General features: G+C 39.9%; 1 long non-coding RNA gene across 12 annotated transcripts in view; it reads right to left on the bottom strand.

Moving 5' to 3' along the window:
- Positions 1–17,586, bottom strand: part of LOC123374008 — a 141,170-nt gene that overhangs the window by 111,879 nt on the left and 11,705 nt on the right. For 10 of the 12 annotated variants that reach the window (XR_006580966.1, XR_006580961.1, XR_006580968.1 and 7 more), the window contains 5 exons: positions 14,922–15,062; positions 9,836–9,866; positions 7,954–8,108; positions 7,099–7,150; positions 889–1,035 (listed from right to left, as the gene is read on the bottom strand). This is a non-coding gene — a long non-coding RNA (uncharacterized LOC123374008). Of the gene's footprint in view, positions 1–618; positions 692–888; positions 1,036–7,098; positions 7,151–7,953; positions 8,109–9,835; positions 9,867–14,921; positions 15,063–17,586 lie in introns of all 12 variants that reach the window. The other 2 variants (XR_006580969.1, XR_006580965.1) reach the window with 2 other exon arrangements.

Raw genomic sequence — 17,586 nt, 5'->3', positions numbered from 1 at the left:
TATCTTGAAAATTGTTCCGGAATTCAGGAATGTGTCTTAGCTACACTTCTACTCCTACTCCCACTGATGGCAAATTTCCCATTGACTTTGGCCCTAATTTCTATAGCACATTTGCATTTTTAAGCGATTGTACACTGCTCATCTGCTTGGTGAAATACCAGCTGACAGCCATGAGTACTCTGGTGCCTTCTCAAAAGAGAACTGGTGCCAGGGAAGACTATCACAGCCACATAGGATTAACATTACTCTGATGAGCATCCAGCAAAACTGGCAGTCCTATCAAACGGCAAGGAGAACTGAATGAAAACTCTCAAAAAAAACCAGGAGGAGAGAATAAAGAGTCTGGTAAACTAGGTCACACTGATAATAGATTGCTGGGACGAGATTATGACCCACAAAGAAAAACTGTATATGTGACAAAATCAACATGTATTAAAGCAAAATCTGCATAAGTGAATGTGATTTGCAAGTGTTTGAAGTAAGAATGGACTATAAACACCAGCATGTACACTACATGAAAGAACACTATTGAGCCCAGGCAGCTGGATTAGTGCACAAGTGATGAGATGCTAGTAGGACTGAATCAGGATGCCCTCTGCAGAGCTCTCATCCACATACCTGTAAATATTGGACCATGAGGTGTCTCGGAGTAAAAAGGGGAGGAAAATTCATTGGCCAGCCATGAAAAAAGCTAAAATATGTAAACAGATGGGGAGTTAGTCATTAGACTACAACAGCTTAAGAAGTCGCAGAATTATTTGACAATTATGTGCAGTCATTCTTCTGCCAACTTTGTCCTTTGGTTTAAACAACTCTTCTCCCTCCCTGGTGTTTACATAGTTCCCCCTCCATCATCTATTTATAGAGAGCAATCAGATTCCTTCTCACCCTTTGTTTTGCTAGGCTAACCAAGCCAAGCTCTTTCAGTCTTCTTCCATAAGCAGCAGCGGTATTAGGCAGCTGCAACCCATGCAATTGCAGGGAGCCACAAAGCAACGATGGGGCCACCGGACACAGTAACTCAGGTTCTTGTCCCTGGTGACAAAGTGAAATGCATCCGCTCAGCATGATGACACAATGACGCAAACCCCACCCAGCATGATGGGAGGCAAGAGTGGCAAAATTGAGTTTTGTAGGGGACCACCATGGGACAAACAGGGGCGCTGCTCATAAATAGGCTCTCTGTTCCCTTGATCATCTTAGTAGCTCTTCTTGCATCTGTTCCAGTCTGAGTTAATCTTTCTTGAAAACGAGGACCAGAACTCTACACAAAGTTGCAGATGAGGTCTTACCAGTGCCTTCTACAATTACATTAATACTTCCATATCTCTACTGGAAATGCCTCATCTGATACATCCTAGGATCACCTTTATCTTTTTATGGCAGCAATATGCTGGTGGTTCATAGTGACCCTGTGATCGACCTATTTACTCAGGTTGTTTTCCTCTGTAATTTGCTACTGATGAGTTACATAAGAACATAAGAACATACTTTACAATGGTGGTTAAGTAAATGAATAGTATTATCGGGGGGAGGAGTTGGAAAGAGACAGAGGGAGTGAGTGTGTACACCCACGTTCATATGTTCTGGGGGTAAAATCCTTGCCCCATTGAAGTCAATAAGAGTTTTGCCATTGACTACAATGAAGCCAAGATTTCACCCTGAAAGAATTACATTAAACGGTTTACATTTATATTAGAAACTCCTAGTAAATAAGTTCATATCCTCTTAACTAAAGCAGATTAAAGAAAACTATACATATGGATCAGTATATGTACATTGGTTAATGTAGGTGGAAATGTATTACCACTTATTTATTATATCATTGACATTTCAGTCTTTTAATGGGTATTACAACTCCACAAAATCCCTTTGAATACTGAAAATGACATAAGTGGCTGTTGTTTTAAAAGGATGTAGCCAGAGATGCATTTGTGGAAAGGTTTCTTTATGTCTTTTTGTCTTTTATACAATACAGTCAGTTTTTCACATGCTTAAATATATTAAGTGTACTGTACAGAGTAGTTTATAAAGTATAATTTCAAACTTAAGAACAGCCCTCAAAATTACAAATTAACCCCTCAAAGGCAAAGCAACTTCACTTCCTTAAGCTGACTGTCTTCTGCCTCCACCCCAACCACTACCTTTTCTAAGAGAGAATACATAAGTAGCCAAGCAGAGAATGTACTTTTATTACTACCCCATTTGAGATTCCCAAGGGGATTTCTATGTCTGTATGTCATAAAGGGCATTCAAATGTCACAGAAAGCTTCTCTTCTGCTTTGTGTAGCCAATTACTTAATTTTATCATTCATTGTGTGATGTTATGATTAACTAACATGTCGTGTCATATATAATCATTGTATGTTGAACAGAATTAAATTGTAGGATTATAGAAGGATACGATTGATTGGTAGTCAGAAGTGATAAGTATATATTAGGTGAACGCAAGGCTTACAGGCTGACGCCTGTCAGATTTTAGCTTAGCCATTCTAGGCCTTAGGCTTAAGAAATGCTTGACATAAGTAAGTGACCAAAGAATAACTCACTGCCACAAGATTATGGGAAAAGATGCACCAATAGGTGGCATTGCGAAAAATTAACCACCAGATTCATTTTTTATTAAAAGATACCCAGTAGTCACATTTTTCTAACACATGCCCTAACCGTAGGGTACACGATGTATTAGAGTACTAGGTATAGTCAGAATCACATTATAAAAGAGGATGCCTGGAATGGGAAAAATCAGTTACCTTTGGGAATACTCCAGCAGGAACCACCTATCTACTGATGATCAATCTGTGGAGGACCCATTAGACCTTAAGACTATCTAGGAGGATGTGAGTTTGACTATAGCTATAACTTGTGCATGGATATTTTTAGGATTTATATATGCTTGGATAATCATAACCTTGATGGAAACTTTAATAAAATTGGTAAGGCACACAAGACATTGTGAATGTCTGATCCTTTCCTTGATCTTCATGTGTTCCTAGAGACTCTAGATCTGAGACAAATGACAGAAGTAACTTTCACTCTGAGTTTAAAACTCTACTCACTAGAGTCGAACCCATGGTGGCATAATACAAAATTACTGAAAATGGTAAATTAACTAAATTCACTTTATAAGGCTACTTTTGTGTTCAACACATTCCTCCTTCACACACTGAGCTGGACATCAGAATTATCCATTCTGCCACAGAAGGTTGTGTGTCACTTTTCCAATGCCTCCAAATCACATTTAGCAGACATATGAGCTATTTTTAAACTAGATTTTATAAAAATTCTAACCCTAAGGTGTGATGCACTGGGCTTGAGTCCAGAGAGAGCTATAACCTAATGCCTCAAATATATTCCATTTTGTGTCATGATTTAGCCCCAAGTTGGTGAACTGTTTCCCAATCACAAAAGGGCATAGTATCCTCCTACCCTTGTCTTTACAATCTCCAGCATAATCTCTAAGTGTTCTGATTTGTAAAGGTGTCTGTAGTGACAACAAAAGTAACCAGAAAAAATAGTCACCTGGTAGACAAACTTAATTAAAGGGTGAACAAAGTCATGCTGGAATCTTCCAGACACTTCAGCCACTAAGGGCCTCAGTACAACTCTCTAACTGCCTTCAAATGTGATGCTCTTCTCAGGGCCTCAAATACTCTGTCTCTGAGACCCACTCCCACCAACGGCCATTAAATCTTCCCCTGCTGGCCAATTATCACCCTCTGCAGCAGAAGAAAAAGAACAGAATCTGACTTCTGCTAACCAATCACTTGCTCAGCTGATTTATCACAAGAGATGTTCTTCTCAAAAGGGCCATCTGAAAGCAACCTGTTCCTTCAGCCCCCACAAGAACAGTGGGAGACGACAGCTCTTCATGGAAGTCTCTGGAGCATCACATTCTTTGTCAGCCTGTGCTGAAGGTGAAACTCTCAGTTATGAAGAATAACATGGAAACATCACAATTAATCTTAAAACACACTCTTCAAATGTAGTCTTCCAATGCAATTTTAATGAGTTTACATTGTTTGGGAAATGTGAAGCACCTGTATTATTCTGCTATTCAAAACCAAAAGAAAAAAAGTCTGACACAGCGTGTGGAATTTCCTAAAAGACCCGTTTTAAAATTAATTTAAACTCCTAAAATACTTTACAGATTTAATTGTAAATTCTCTGAAAATGTGTTTATGCTCAGAGATTAAGTGTTGTAATTCTGGGAAGAATATGCTATAATTTTCTTATATCTGAAAGAGGTTGAATCCCTAGTTTAAGTACAAAACTCCACCTTAACTATTGAACTGCAACTAGTGCCTCCATAGTATATATATGAGCAGATAAATAGTGCCCCATTAATTGGCATATAATATGTAGCATAGTTCATAAACTACTAGGTTTAATAAGGTGGTTATACACTCAAAATTAGTATGGGGTAAAATTTTTCAGATTTTTTTTGCCAAAAATACAGATTTGGGTTGACCAAAAACATTTAATAAACTCGTGAGAAAGTTGCCAAATTATTTTGATCAAAAAATTTTGAAAAAAAAATTGTCCCATTTTGACACTAAAAAAAATCAAAACATTTCATTTTGAACTAGAAATGTATTTTCATTATAAATGGTAGTTTTTAAACTGATAACCTCAAAGCAAAACATTTTGCTTCAGGTCACACAAAACATTTCATTTAACCTGAAAATTAACTGAATTTTTTTTGATTCACTGAAAATTTTGAAAAAAGTACTTTCAGGTTGACTCAAAACAAAATTCCCCCCCTGGGTTGGCTATCAAACCAACAAAAACCAAAAATCAGTGATTTGCACTGCTCTACTCCAGATGGCTTCCTAGTTAAGCAGGTCTTAACAAATGGGACCAGGAGCAGGCCATCTATGGAGGACATTAAAGCTGCTGTGGAAAGTAAGCAGGCAAGAGTGCAAAGTCTCTTTAAATCAAAAGAAAAAGTGCAGATTTATAATTGTTTTAGAGCAATTATGTGATAAGTGGGGATTTCTTTTTTGAGCACTGTCCAAAATATTATCTGAGCTTACGTTAGGGACAAATACATCTAGGCAAAAATGAGCACTTGATATCTCTGGCTGATTAGAATGCATGCATCTGACAGATTAATTTTTCAAGCAATAACAGCAAAGCACTGATTAATGTATAAAACTCTCTCTTATGCTTTTATAAAGGTCATATTAAGCTGCATGTTCTAGTAAAGACTGTCTCTTACTGAAAGCTCCTTACGTGCTTATAAATGTGGAGAAGAGACGGTGGTAAAGACTTGAGAAATGTATTACAACAATGTACATTTGGCAACACTGTTTACTTTTCAGTGAATTTGCTGGTTAAATTAGCCAGAAAGGAGTGTAAAGGTCTAATATACTCAAACAACCATTCAGCAGAGCATGCGGTAATCATTTAACAGTAACATCAAGAGCAGAGATCTAATGCAGTGGTTCTCAAACAGGAGTCTGGGGCCCCCTAGGGGGGCTGCGAACAGGTTTCAGGGGGTCCACCAAGCAGGGCCAGCATTAGACTCATTTGGGCCCAAGGCAGAAAGCCAAAGCCGCACCCTGAAGCCAAAGCGTGAACAATGTAGCTTTGCAGCAATTGCCCTGCTAGCTATTCCCCAGTGCCAGCAGAAAACCAGTTACTGTGGCATACGTGGGCCGTGGAGATTTTACAGCATATTGTGTGGGCCTCAGAAAGAAAAAGGTTGAGAATCCCTGATCTAATGGATACTTTCCACAATGGAGAAAGTGAAGTGCTAGAATGAACAGAGATGGCACATGATTTTGCATAGCTAGTCAAATTATTTGTTGTAATCTTTGTTGTGAATTTAGTCCTTTCTTCTTGGCAAACCAATCCTGATTTCTGCAAAGACATTCATCATTTGGACAAACAATTTTCAGCCTAGCTTATTGTTCACTTTGAGGATTTGCCATTTATTATTCATAGTATGTGATTGGTCACTTAAGTCATATGGTATTGTAACTACTTTCTGATTGGACTACTGAAACTTTTTAATTACCAAATAATGGACTTTTAGCATGAATTGTTGGGTGCATATCAGTTTGTGCTAAAAATAGTTTTAAGATTCACTAACACCTTGTATGGAGATATACCTATCTCATAGAACTGGAAGGGACCTTGAAGGGTCATTAAGTCCAGTCCCCTGCCTTCACTAGCAGGACCAAGTATTATCCCTGACAGATATTTTTTGCCCCAGATCCCTAAATGCCCCCCTCAAGGATTGAGCTCACAACCCTGCATTTAGCAGGCCAATGCTCAAACCACTGAGTTATCCCTCCCCCCGGTGACTAGTTGTTCACATAGTCACACATAATGAACCTTTTAAGATTCATAGGCACCTTGTATTTCATATATTCACACAATTTTGTGTCACCAAAAATAATATAAACCAAACTCAAAGCTTTTATTTGTGAAAATATTTGCAAACTAATATCTTAAAATTTGACTAGCCCTACTAACTACACAGTTTCAGCTAAATACTATATATTATTTGGGGGAACTAATCTGCCTATGCATCATGGGGCAAATGCTCTGGTGACATAAAAGAGTAGAATACAAATGAAGTAACTGGAGGGATTTACACCTGCAGAAAATTTGGCCTAGTAACTCCATCAGAAAAAATGTTAATTACAGCAAAGTGTTGCAAATTACTATTTCTAAGTAACGTATACATAAGATGTGTTGCGTTGCTAGACTTTATTTAAGAATAGGAAATCTCATCGTTTGATACTGGTAAAATGTTTGTGTTAATTTATCTTTTAATCAAATTCCAAGATTCCTAATTGTCACTTATTTGAGAAGCAGTGAAAAAAACCCAACCATCAGTATTTGATATTTATACAATGATTTTCATCTGTTCGAACTCCACAGCACTATACTCCAAGCTGATTCCTGAGCGATGGGTCATTATAATGGAAGGCTCAAGAAGCACTCTGACAGTAGTTTTTGAAATATATACCACATATACTGAAGGTGGGGAACTATCCCACAAAGTCTGAGGTCTTATTCTAATTTAAAACAAAAAAGGATTGTAGAACATAACTAGTATGTTAGAAGTCACCTCCTTCAAAATACCTGTCAGATTCTGATTGCTTCTCAAGGAAACACAAGGACTTCCTGACTCCTCCTGAAATGAGAAAGATGACTGTTCACTACTGTGACTGTGCAAAATTACAGTTCAACAGTAAATATAATACCATCAGTGCCTCTGGTATGAAATTAATCTATCATCACTACACAGTATATAATTCATTAATTGTTAACCACTGTCATATGTAGCAGCCATGAAAAGGAAGGCATCTGCAAAGCAACAGCACATATCTGCAAAAGAAATGTCACCAACAATCTAATAAAAGTGGAATTTTGATTAAAAAGACATAAAACCTAATAACTGCATCTTCCAATTACCTCTGTAATGGAGGATCTTAAAGCTGAAAATTCAGAAGAAAATAAACCACTGAAGTATGCTGAGAACAGCCATAGAGAAGAATTATAATGTTGAAAGTGGGAAGAGATCGTCAGTACAGACTACAAAGCAGACTACTTACTTATATCACAGATATGATGCACCCTACTAATGGCAACACTGCAGCTAAAATAATGGAGGAGAAGATAGAGAAACCAGAAACAAAAGATAAGGTGCTAAGAATGTAAGAACTAAGAAACAAGGAGGAAAAGGACGGGAAAGCAAAGCTTGTGCTAACACAAGAGACAGGGAACTGATAGATCAAGCAAAAAGGTTTGAGAATATCAAAGCAATGAACCATGCTGGCAGACACTGCTAATTCTAGCAAACCTGGAGCAGCTAGTTTACTAAATACTGGAGATCAGAGTGGAACATAACATGTATCAAAGCAAACCCATTATATACAAGTTATGTTTTGCCATAAATGAAGAGCAATTGTTTACTTTCAGACTCAAATTACTTACTTTAGGCTAAGGGAAAACACCACAAGAGATAAAGTATAGTCTGCAGAAGAGATGATTCTGGGTCTGAATTTTGGGCCTTGCATCCCTCCCCTAATATAGTGGGAGTCACAGTCATACTGATGGGTAGAGAACCCTTCATTCCAACCATAGCAGTCCTGCCAAAATTAAGATGTTTTAATTTTTATTGAATGAGTTATAAAAATCCTGATACATTCAGAACCATCAAAATACATTTCCTCTGAGTAAAAATGTCTATAACATTCATATATATCACAAAAAATCCACTTCTCCCCCATGTAAAAAGAACATTAGGGTTGCAGAGTCAAGCACTCTAAAGATAGAAAATAAAGAATTAAACTTGCTTGTGCAACCTTAATTCAGCTGCCTTGTGCATATGCATTATGATATAGTCTTTAATTACATGATCACATGCTATTTTTTCCATTGGACCTCTTTCCATGTACAGGAGGGACAATGCTCACTTAATGAGCCGCTATTCAATATTTTGTTTTCTCCTCATTGCTCAATATGTGGATGCTGCCTTATTTACTGCACACTTCAAACCCCGCTCTGAAGACAGAATTATTAATTTCCTCATGGACTTTTCTATGGTGCTCATTGTTATAGTATCTGAGTGCTCCCCAAACATTAATCTATCTTCACTATACCTCTGTGAGGTGTAGGGTGACAAGATGTCCCGATTTTATAGGGCCAGTCCCAATTTTGGGGTCTTTTTCTTATATAGGCACCTATAGGCCCCCACCCAGTCCTGATTTTTCACATTTGCTGTCTGGTCACCCTGGTGAGGTGAGGAGGTGGAGTCATCCTCATTGTACAGACAGATTAAAGTCAAAAATATCCTGTATCTGTGTGCCCAATCTGAAACATGTAGGATCTGATTTCTTTCATAGATTCCAAGGCTTTAAAAAAACCTGACAAAACCCAGAAAGTATGTCATGAGGCATTATACTGATACCCATGTGGTTCATCAGCAGAGTTGGAATCTTTAGATTCACCACACAGAGTACTGCTACTTGAGCTAATGCAGTAACTGGTGGCAATAATAGGTTGTCATCCTCTATATGGACCAGCACTAAAGGCAGATGATACACGTTGCCAGTGGTTTTCTCATATATTTTCTGACAGCAGAGGAATGGTGAAACTCAGAAATGTTGGGTTCGATTCCAGACTCTGGAAGGGAGCATGCTGTAGTGGGCACACACTGTTCTGCCATTATCCCGTAAATGTGACCCATTCTGACCTCTCTCCTCCAACCTCTTTCTATCCCAGGCCCACTTCTTTCCCATCCTGGCTCTTTGTCTTAGTCCTGTTTTTATCTAGCCAGTCCCAGTCTCCACTCCTCAGGCTTCTCATCCCAGTCTCCTTGCCCAGCAAGTTCAAGCCTATTGCCCAGCTCCCAGTCACAGTTTCCCCCTACCCTACTCCTCATACCAATCAATCTATTCCCCACACATAGGCCTGGCACTTGTCCCCTCTGCATTGAATCAGACAACTTCTTCCTTCAGGCTGCCTGGGTTCTGCACAGGGTTCATTCAGAAGACAGCAGAGAGTCTCCATGTTCTCATTTCTGGTGTCTGGATCTGGCATGGCTCACAGCCACCCAGAGCTGTAACTGCTGGGAAAGTCCTACTCAGCCCCAGGCTGCAGTATGCTCAGTACAGATAGAATCACTGGAGTTTTTAGCTGCAAAAGTAGCCAGATTTGGGCAGATTTTCACAGGGACAGCAATAGAGACATCCCTGACACAAATGCCACTCTGTGCCAAATTTCAAGTGTCTGCTCCAAAGCATAGGGTTGCTGGAATTTCTTTTAAAATGGCCACCAGAATTTTCTATCGTGGGCAAAACAATTTTTCACTAACCTCATTCTTGGAAATGGGTGAACTGTTTTGGCTGAAATTAAAAAAAAAAGTTTAAACTGTATAGGCTGAGAACATATACCACTTATTCACAAATTGGGTAAAAATGACTGTCACTTAAGGTGTAACCTGAAACCAATGGGTTTGCACAGGTGTCAATAAGGGCATTATTTGGCCTGTAAAACCTTTACTACTGGAGATGATCTATGAGATGGAAAGCACCCAGCTTGACTATCAGAGCCTAGGGACAGTTGGTGGGCCTGGCAGTAAGGAAAGTCATGTGTGAAACGTCCTGTATCCATCCTCTACGCTTGAGTCTAATCAGCTCAGCATAGCTTTGCTGCATACTAAATAAAAAATACCTAAGTGGTGAAATCTATAGTCAAACTGTGTGTTTTGGATCCCAGAGCATTGGATGAAGTGTTCTCCCAGAACTGGAAAAGGTATCTGGATAAGCCTAGTGGAAAAGGTCTTGGAGGGAACCCCAACAATATTCTAGTGACAGCTGGTGTGTTTGCAAGGGATGCTGCTGTTATATTGTGTTGCCACCTTTATGTTGCTGCTGTGTCTTCAGAATTCTTGCTATTATCCCACATTAAAATAAGATCTTTCATAAATTCCAGCTGTTGATTAGGGACTAGACTCTTCCACTCCTTACTCATAATGAGTAGTGCCTTCCTTAGGAGTTGTCTCCTGGAAATCAATGGGATTACACAGCACTAAGGTGCTATTCAATCAATGTAGTTGGTGGAATCTAGCCCAGTGTAACTTTTCATTCCTTGGTCTTAAAAAACTTGGTCCCTGATATCCATACAATAATTCTGGTCAAATATTCAGCCTCATCAACCTTAACCCATTTACTCACCAAAGGTTTTCTACAGATGTACTCACAGTAATATTTCTTTCTGAGTGTACCCAAGCAACCAACCAACCAACCATGCTGTCAGGTACCTTTATTTAAAAAGGTCAGGCTAGGTACCAAAATCTAATTGCCTCCAAAAACAACCAACATTAGCAATACCACAAGTGTGAGTAATGTACTTGCTTTGAAAAGGAACTAGGGGAGTGAAGAGGGTTGACTGTAATTGTATAATAGATGTACAGAGTCTGCTATGTGCACTGCTGCCACAGAATGAGAATGAAGGAATCAAAAATGCTTCGCATTTTCAGTGCCAGCGTGCCAATGTGAAGAGATCATAGTGAGAGGAACAGGACAAGCCAATACAAATGCGGTTTGCTTTTGTAGCTCTTTACAGAGATCCCTTTCAGATTTCAGCTCAGTATGAGTGGCCTTAAATATATATTCAGAATATGGTCTGAAAGGCATTTGATTTTGTTGACCAGCCCCTGAGGTATCCTCCCCAAACATTCCTACTCATCCTTTGATGCAGCTGCTGCTCTGAGAACCACAAATGAGCAGTATCCAGCACAGCAGAGGTGGTGGACTAGTTCTGCTTTCAGTCAGTCACCCTGGTGTAAGTTCAGGATAATTCTTTGGACTCCATCTGGAGTGTTCCGCATGCCAGCTTCTTTGCACTGTTCTAGTGGCTCAAAGCAGCCCTAAAGTCAGTGTGGTCAGTCTTTGGCATATGGCCTCTACAGCAGATCTTACACCACCTCAGTAACGGGGGCATTTCCAGTGCGTCCTGAAGTCACTGAGATTCCTGGCTGTCAGAACAGTCTCTGGGGGGCAACACATATTAGAGCAGCTTTCAGGCTGCTCTAATTTACAGTGGGCATTGGAACAGCAGTCACATGGCTTCAAGCTGGTGGTGGTATAAAGGATTCTACAGTGCCCACCTTCAGCTGCAAATACAGCTGAGGATCTGACCCTCTACAGGGGACTGAAGCATGAAAAGAATGTCTCCAAATAGCTACAAAAGCAAGAAGCATTTTGTATTGGCTTGTCCTGCTCCTTTTGCTGTGATCTCTGCACACTGGCATCCTGGCCCTGACATATGCAAAACATGTTTTATTGCTTTGTTCTCGGTCTCTGGCAGGGGTACACATTACACAAACTTATAAATGCAACAATCAATAATCCTCAAATTCCATTTCAGAGCAAACATATTACTTGCAAACGGCACTGCTATTGGGGGATTTGTTTTTAGAGAAAATTCAGTTTAGGTACCCTACCTTGAAATTTTGCAAGAATTAATACAGGCTACATGTAAGATTTGGGGGCAGGGAAGCGGGGATTAGTGCCTTCAGGTAGCAATATTTATTACCAGAATCTTTAAAAAATGCTTGTTAGGTAAAGTTGATTTGGCAGGTAAGATTAGCCTTTTTTAAGACCAACAAAGGGAGAGTCATGTATTCAACATCTTCAATGTATACAGGATTCTATCCCCTGGATTTACTCCAGATTTAAAACAATATGCCTGACAGCAGAATCTGACCTGCTAGTTTGTAATATGATGGATTGTGTAAACCTACAAGACAACAGCAAGATGGTTTGGGGGATTTCTATGAAAGATGTATGCTGTTACCTGGATCTGTTAACTTGGCCTACAACATACAAGGACCATATAAAACATATGCATGATGATGTCAAGTTGCCAGTTGGATAAAGCATCACAACAAGGAGATCAGGACAAGGCAATTAAAAATATTGCTTTTTCTGCCAAATCAAATTTCTGCCTCACACTGGGAGGTGAGTACAAGCCAATTAAAAAATATATTTATTTAATGCTACTTTCGCTCTCTTCCTTTTGTCATATTGCCACTTGTTATCTGGTGGGCCTGAAACATATGGAGCTGTTCTCAAGGTACCATCACAACCAGCAGCAATGTTTATTTTATTAGGCTCCCCAAAGCATCCCTGGGCACCATGCCATTTCCACAGTGAGATCTGCTCCCTTTAAGTAGTTTACTCCATTGCTCTGTCTTCTCTCTTTCCTAAACTCTAAGTTAAAGATTATGAAATGTAAAAATGAAAGGAAAGTCTGGGAATTCACTGGGCCTGATTCTTTTCTCACCAACACAGGCTTTACACAAATGTAATTCCCACTGACTTCAGTGGATCTGATCCTGATTTACTCCAAGAGTAGGGATAGGAGAATCAGGCCGTGGCATTAACATTATACACTAGATTTTACAGGCCAAAAAATGACTGATCAATTATGAAAAAATAAACACAGCAAAATCCTCTTTTGACCACTTTGAAGTTTTCTGCATTTCTTTCACTCCTTGTGAGTTAACTAGACCCAAGCAACACTCTCTTCAGGACTGACTATTTCAGATTCACCTTTTTCCAGGCATTGGAATATCACAGGTTTTTAACAGATCTTAGCCCAAATTCTATTGTCAGTTCATAGATTCCAAGGCCAGAAGGGACCACTGTGACATCTAGTATGACCTCCTGTACAACACGGGCCATGTAACATATAATTCCTAGAACACATCTTTTAGAAAAACATCCAATCTTGATTTTAAAATTTACAGTAATGGAGAATCCACCACAACCCTTGGTAAATGGTTCCAACAATTAATTAGGCTCGCTTTTAATAATGTATGCCTTATTTCCTGTGTGAATTTGTCTAGCTTCAACTTCCAGCCATTGGATCATATTATACCTTCTCGGCTACACTGAAGAGCCTATTATTAAATATTTGTTTCCCAGGTAGATAGATACTTATAGACTGTGATCAAGTCACCCATTAACCTTCTCTTTGTTAAGGTAAATAGATTGAGCTCTTTGAGTTGATTACTATAAGTCATGTTTTTCAAATCCTTTAATCGTCCTCATGGCTCTTCTCTGAACCCTCTTCAATTTATCAACATTGTTCTTGAATTGTGGACACCAGAAATGGATACCGCATTCCAGCAGCAGTCACAACAGTACCAAAAAGAGAGGCTAAATAACCTGCTCAAGATTCCCTTTTATGGCCACAGCATCATATTGGCAGCTCATGTTCAGTTGACCCTACTGAAGTCAATAGAATTTTGCTCCTTATCTTTACTGTAGGTTTGCATACTATTGAAAGGGGTCATATTCTGGAGTGATTGCCCCCAGGGTTACATGGGATGGGGACCCTCTTATCTCACCAATATACAAAAGAAGGTGAGCAGTCCACAGCTGCCTTCTCTTTTCCCCCAGATCTCATGAAGGACAAATATCTATGAAAAATTGGGCCCAAGCCCTGCAGAGCTTGGATCATTTGGTATAATCATGATGCCTCTGCACAAATCACCCCTCACCCACATACAAGCCTTGAGCATGTTTCTCTCTTGTACTATGCTGCCATTAGATCCCCTAGCATCCTGTCCTGTATGATTCTCCCCTGCCAGTAGATATCTGGAACTCCTGGCAGGGGAGTTAATGCTGAAAATATCAGCACTGATGTACACAGTAATTTGCAGCTTGACATTTTCTGCCTTGCAAGGAAAGCATGCTGTGCAGAACAGGTGCTCCCTCCCCCAAACCATTCCCACCCTCGCTGCAAGTTTCTGCAGCTAGGGAATTAATGCAACAGAGCTGGTGACAAATCACTACAGGGTGGAAGAAACTGCCATCCCTCTTTTAACTGGCCCTCAAATCCTAATTCTTTGCACTCATTCAAGCTACCTAGTGGAGAGGAGAATATAGCCTTTGTTGTTCTAGATCTGTGAAATCCTTGTGAAAACTCAAATAATCAGTCCACGGGAACAAGGGTTGTTGCTGTTATCTCTAATGATGTAAACTGGTAAGCAAGCAATGTATCTCTTCACCTGCATTATCTCTTAAGAGGGTAACTACTCATGCATAGCAGCGGCAGAGTACCTAGAACACTGAACTCATTAATTTAAAGTGGGCCTTATAGTAATTCATGTTATTCACACTGTTTTTTGTACAGCATAAGCAATTCATCTAAAGCTACACTTGATTCATGTTTTCAAGTGAACAGTGTATTCATGTCATCTTGCCTGCTGTTAAGTAGCCTGTGCATGCATGTGTGGCTTTATAAAGGGTATGTAGTGAAAAAATTGTTTCAGCGAGTATGGCCTTTGTTCATGCTCCATGACATGTACATTTAAAGAAAAATTGCCAACTTCCTGTTAGAAACATTTTTATGGCATGTACATTCTGGCTTAAAACACATGCACTCACTCCCCAGGGTACACCTTATGTCAGGTTGCATAGACTCTTCCACTCCAGCCTTCCTTATTGTTCCTGGTTCCTCAATAGTTTGCTGTTACTGTGGCCAAGTCCTCCACCCAAGTCACCTCTCAGTCCAGACCTCTTCTGCAGCTAACAAAAAAACAAATTAAATCTCAACTCAAAATAGCCAGCTGGGCATTAAACTCTATAGTATTTAAACACTAGCCCTTCCTAGAGATCCATGGCTGTGTTGTCAAGGTTAGGTCCCTCACTGGGCCAGCTTACTTAGGTAAGGACAGGAACACTCTTGCCTCAAATGGCTTCCTAACTGGCACCTAATAAAAGCAGTCCACCCTTTTTATCTGGCCTGCTGAGCTCTGATTGGCCTCCACCTGTTTCTAGCCCTTGTAGGTGCCAGAGGACCAACTCTCACTGGTTCTGCCTGCAGTTGATCATGGGAGGCCTCTCTGAGTAACCCTGGAGGTCTGAACTCACTGCTCCTCCTTTCCAGCAGGGTCCCTTCTTAGGGCAGGGTGTGTCAAGGCAGTGGGGCTGGCAGCAGGGGACAGCCAATGCCTGTAGGCCCCACCACACTTAGTTTAAAAAAAAATCAAATAATACATGTGCCTTGGCCTGTTTTTACCAATGACTGCTTTTTAGTACAGAACTGACTGTCTGGAAGAGGAAGTCCGCACCTGTTTTGCGCACAGATCCAACCCATCAGCACCTCAGAGGACTTGGATGACTAACTACTCAGTTGTAACACTGTAAACATGAATTTTTATTCCATACCACAGAAACAAGCAAAAAGACATGTTTACACAAATGTTGCATAACGATGTATTGCATATCAATGTAGGACTTTAATTCAAGCCCTACATTATCAGGAAAAGATAATCCCCGTAACCATATAGGTACTTAATAACACAAGTCTCCCCTGCAGCTACACAAAATCTTTCCCTTATAAATCCACAAATCCACATATTTCTATTAATAATATACAGTTAGTAAAGACTGAGGGACAGAGGAAATCTATGAGAGAGAAGACGGGTACACGAATGTTCAAAATTCACTGCATCCATCATCTTCTGAAAGAGTAATCTATAAATACAAAGTGAATTACCAAAGCACAAAGCAGTTTAGGAAAACTTATTGAACCATATTAAAAGTGACTTGAATACTGATATTGCCTATACATAACTATTTATATCAAAAGTGTATCGGTGTCATATGCACTACATTATTTCATGAAAAGTTACACTGGGTTTAAACTGTTAATTTATTTTCATACTGTATTTTATTTTATATCAATTCCATGTTACCTCTTCTTGTGCTTGATTCTATAAGGTCTTGAGCATGCTTGAGGAAGCCAATGAGTGCAGATGCTCACTATTTCTGAAAATTTGTCTTTGAGTTTGTATATTTATCTGCATTTCTCTGTGTGTGTGTTATTTGACTGCACTTGTGTGCTGTGTTATCTTCACCAAAAATTTATTCAAAAGATATAAAGATATCACAATAGTCCTCTATATGTAGTGCATAACATGAGAAACTTTAAACCATAACAATGTGAACAAGAAATAAGTAAAATAGCCTTAGTTTTTAGAACTGTGTAAGTTAGATGGATGAACTAAACCAAAACTATATGTTGGCCATTTTTTAAAATCTTTTCAGTGAAAAAAAAATGGTATGATGGAAAAAAGACAAAAATCAAAAATGTATCTTGTCTTAGCACAAAAGAACATAGGAAATGCCACGTAAGAACAGACCATTTTCGGCTGTCAAATCCAGTATCCTGCCTCTGATATACTTGATATTGCACTCTTCTCCATTGCTTAATACTGTGCCATAAAAGGTGAAGGAACTCCTCTTTGACTTCAGATAGTATTCAGTTTATGCCCTCAAGCACAAGGATTTTTAACCTTGCTAGTGTGACTGCAAATATTGTCTTCATACAAACGCCTAACCCCTTTTAAGCTTGCTAAACTATTAGTGAATTTCACAGATTAAATAAATACATTGTGACAAAGTTCCTCCTCTACCTTGGTGGGTCCTGCACTTATTTGGCAGATTTGCTCACCTCAGTGATCTTCCCCACAGTCTGGGTCAACTTCTCCTGTGTCTGATCAGGAGTTGGGAGGTTTGGGGGGGAACCCAGGCCCGCCCTCTACTCCGGGTTCCAGCCCAGGGCCCTGTGGATTGCAGCTGTCTATAGTGCCTCCTGTAACAGCTACATGACAGCTACAACTTCCTGGGCTACTTCCCCATGGCCTCCTCCAAACACCTTCTTTATCCTCACCACAGGACCTTCCTCCTGGTGTCTGATAATGCTTGTACTCCTTAGTCCTCCAGCAGCTCACCCTCACCCTCAGCTCCTTGTGCCTCTCCCTCCCAGCTCCTCTCACACACTTCCTCTCCTCTGGCTCCTCCCCGCCTGACTGGAGTGAGCTCCTTTTTAAACCCAGGTGCCCTGATTAGCCTGCCTTGATTGGCTGCAGGGGTTCTAATCAGCCTGGCTGCCTTAATTGGTTCTAGCAGGTTCCTGATTACTCTAGTGCAGCCCCTGCTCTGGTCACTCAGGGAACAGAAAACTACTCATCCAGTGACCAGTATATTTGCCCTCTACCAGACTCCTGTACCCCATTGGTCTGGGTCTGTCACAATATATACATCC

Source organism: Mauremys mutica, chromosome 7 (genome assembly GCF_020497125.1).
Source record: "Mauremys mutica isolate MM-2020 ecotype Southern chromosome 7, ASM2049712v1, whole genome shotgun sequence".
NCBI classification, from domain to species: Eukaryota; Metazoa; Chordata; order Testudines; family Geoemydidae; genus Mauremys; species Mauremys mutica.
The sequence above is the reverse complement of the archived record's forward strand: the minus strand, read 5'-3'. Positions and strand labels throughout refer to the sequence as shown.